Source organism: Aegilops tauschii, chromosome 4 (assembly GCF_002575655.3).
Source record: "Aegilops tauschii subsp. strangulata cultivar AL8/78 chromosome 4, Aet v6.0, whole genome shotgun sequence".
Lineage (NCBI taxonomy): Eukaryota > Viridiplantae > Streptophyta > Magnoliopsida > Poales > Poaceae > Aegilops > Aegilops tauschii.
Genome location: NC_053038.3, coordinates 363,781,004 through 363,784,292, shown reverse-complemented (window position 1 = coordinate 363,784,292; position 3,289 = coordinate 363,781,004). Strand labels below are relative to the sequence as shown.

General features: G+C 49.6%; 1 long non-coding RNA gene across 1 annotated transcript; it reads right to left on the bottom strand.

The window, feature by feature from the left end:
• Window positions 1–363: 363 nt before the first annotated feature.
• Window positions 364–1,523, bottom strand: LOC141021529 (uncharacterized). Its single transcript, XR_012182847.1, has 3 exons — window positions 1,297–1,523; window positions 1,057–1,221; window positions 364–967 (listed from the first exon to the last, which is right to left on the bottom strand). It is a non-coding gene; the product is annotated as an uncharacterized lncRNA (long non-coding RNA).
• Between the last annotated feature and the right edge of the window lie 1,766 nt (window positions 1,524–3,289).

The window sequence follows — 3,289 nt, the reverse complement described above, 5'->3', positions numbered from 1 at the left end:
GAGCTAGGTGTTGCACTATAGAGTGCGGCGCCTCCATGCTAGGCGCTGCATATGTCTGTACCTATTCAGAAAAGCAACAGAAGTTTGGCTAGTTACAGACATATGCAGCGCCTAGCTTGGAGGCGCCACACTCTATAGTGCAGCGCCTGCGAGCTAGGCGTTGCACTGTAGAGTGCGGCGCCTCCAAGCTAGGCGCTGCATATGTCTGTACCTATCCAGAAAAGCAACAGAAGTTTGGCTAGTTACAGACATATGCAGCGCCTAGCTTGGAGGCGCCACACTCTATAGTGCAGCGCCTGCGAGCTAGGCGTTGCACTGTAGAGTGCGGCGCCTCCGTGCTAGGCGCTGCACAAACACTTAGCAATTTTTTTGCCTGAAACTAGAGGCCTACCTACTGTGCCTCCTCCCCCCCTCTACTGGGTCTTTTTCAGCCACAGTTCTTTCAGCCACAGTTCAACAACTAGTATAACAAACATTCAGGTACGACATCATTTCTCCAAGTATAACAATTAGTATAAGAAACAAAGGGTTCACAAAAGACTTCATTTCATAGAAATGACCATCACAATAAGTTCTAGTTTACCATAGAGCTACCACCACTCCAAGTTCAACGACATAAAAGGTACGACCACTCCAAGTTCAACGACATAACAAATCGCACTCGAAGTTCAACATTATAAAAAAACTAAGATGACTAGTGCTTTCCACGCTTGCTGGGTCCTCCCCCCCTCTTGACGCTTATCTTCTTCACCTTCCTAGGAAGAGGAACCCGCTCCGGCTCCGGCTCCGCCTCCGGTTCGCCATCGTCATCCAAATAGTCATCCAAAGCCGCCATCCGCGAGGTGCCGACCGTCCTTTTGCCTCTTTGGGTGAAGTCTTCAGGTGTGTACTTGTTGATTCCCCTCCTAGGCTTCAACTCGTATGCAGACCGAGCCCGGTACGTCCCCAAGGTCATATCATCAGCAACCTATGCATCAACAAAAGATATGGAAAGACCGTGTGTGAGGATATAGTTAGCAATGCATCAACAAATGGATATATATCATCATGCCATACCTCTTGGGTGACCCCACCCACATCCTCATCCGTGAAAGGTTCACCATGGCTCTGCCCCGAAGCGGGATCTGATGGTGTCGCCGACCTAGACCGTTCTGGTGATACATACTCGGGGTCACGACAACCGAAAAGGTTTGATAGCCGCCTTAACTTTTGGCCCTGGCGCTGCAACATGTACAAGTGAATGAGACATGGAACGTACCAACAAATGTTAAGTGCTAGTTTGAAGGAGATGTGAACCTTAATGAATTCTCGAAGTGCACCTTCCCCATCGCTTTTGCCAGCCGGGGTTGTTTCCAGAATAGTCTCGGTCTCGTCAGCTGCTTTCTTGATCTGGGCACGCTATGAACAGAAACGGTATCAAAGTGTTAGGCAAGCGAAGATGTGAAAAGTGCGAATGGAAAAGCAAAAAGGGCTAACCACAAAGTTCATCATTGGAGCTGAAGGGATCACCGAGTTGCCTTTCCTGACTAATGCGTTGTATTGGTGCTGGGCTACCTCATCAAAAACGATGGGTTCTTCCAGAGTCTCCTCAGCATACGCCGGCTGGCATACCTCCACGCGGGTACTTGCAAGAAACCATGCGAGATAGTTGTTGAACGCGATCGGGCAGTGCTCACGAAGCTGGGCTCGTTTTCCAGCCCTTGCTTGCTCCACACTAAGAGCGAACTGCACGACATACTTCCTGTGATGGCTGGCCCAATCCTTGATCTTCCGCTGCTTTTTCCTATCCAACCTGCAAGTTAGAAACAAGATATTAGCATCATCGAAACCGTCGAGAAGCTGCTAAGTGCTCAAGGTTAATTATATCTTACGCGTGTAGCAACTTGTCCGTGTCCTCCCACTCCGGCGGGTGTGGCTGGAACAAACCAAACTGGCGGAACACCCGATGTGGCAGGTGAAGCTCAACCGCCCAGTTGCATATCAGTGGGCACCGCATATGCCAGAGATCCCTATCCCTAATGCACATCGGATTAAGCCTGAACTCTATAGGGTTACCAAAACTCTCTCCTTTTCCATACGGCTCCCATTCCACCTGCAAAATGGGATTGAATGCAAAATTGATATCGAGTGAAGATACAAGCATGATAATCACTTATGCAAGGTCGGTTCACCTGCTCAGGCGTGATCGCGTCCAGCTCGCTCTTGTACAACTTGTACATTACAGAGGGATCATCCGTCGTCTCATTTAACACACCCCACTTGTAAGCCCAAGTGGGGAGCCGTAGTGGGTCGTCTTTATCGTCCCAATCCTCGTACTTCACGGTCTTAGGTCGTCCAACCGGCAAACGCTCCCAGCTCCATATGGAAAGTGCGAGCAGACAACCACCAATACCTCCAGTGTGCCTACAACTGGCATCGTCCAACTGCACATAAAAAAGAACATGGTCAAATTTGCCGCAAGAGCGCATTGATAATGTATCAATGAAGTGAAAAGGAAACAACTTCATACCTGTCGATACAAGTAAGCTAGTGTCGCCGAACCCCAACTCCATTTGCTATCGAAGACGGTCAACGCCTTCAGCCACATCCATGGAGCATTCTTGCCTGTGCCATCAGCAAACATTGTCCTCGATACCACGTACCACATGTAGACACGAGCATAAGTCTTCACCATGTCCTCATTAGCATCATCGGGGCAATGAGCGAAGTTCGATGATATCCACGTGAAAGTAGCGCCCGCTGCGACTCTTTCCTTCTTCTTATCTTCCCTTTCTGGCTCCCGAGGCTCCGGAGGAACCATACCGATAAGGGCTTGCATCTGCGCGCGCCACCCTTCAGAATCGGTGTTCATACATAAAGGATTGCCATCGATAGGAAGACCGGTGATCATAGCCATATCCTGCAGCGTCACGGTCATCTCCCCGGTCCGAAGATGGAAAGTGTGTGTCTCTGGCCTCCAATGATCAATAAGCGCGGTGAGTGCTGCAGCATTGTTGGGTGGCGTCGACCGGCGGACCAACTCAATAAAAGGGAGAAGTCCTGCCTCCCTAACATAAGGTGTGTACCGCTAATCATAGCTCATCCCTCCAAGGCTGATCCCGTGAGACCGAAGCTTCAGAGGTGCAAGCTCCTACAAACAAACAAATCATAACATTACATATGGGGCATTTGTGTTTGAACAAACATACGAAATTCATAACACCGGCCACTTTCAGTATTACCCGCTGCTGCACCGACATAGCGTACGACCGGTGTTGATGGTCCCAGTGATCATCGAGAAGCCAAACCA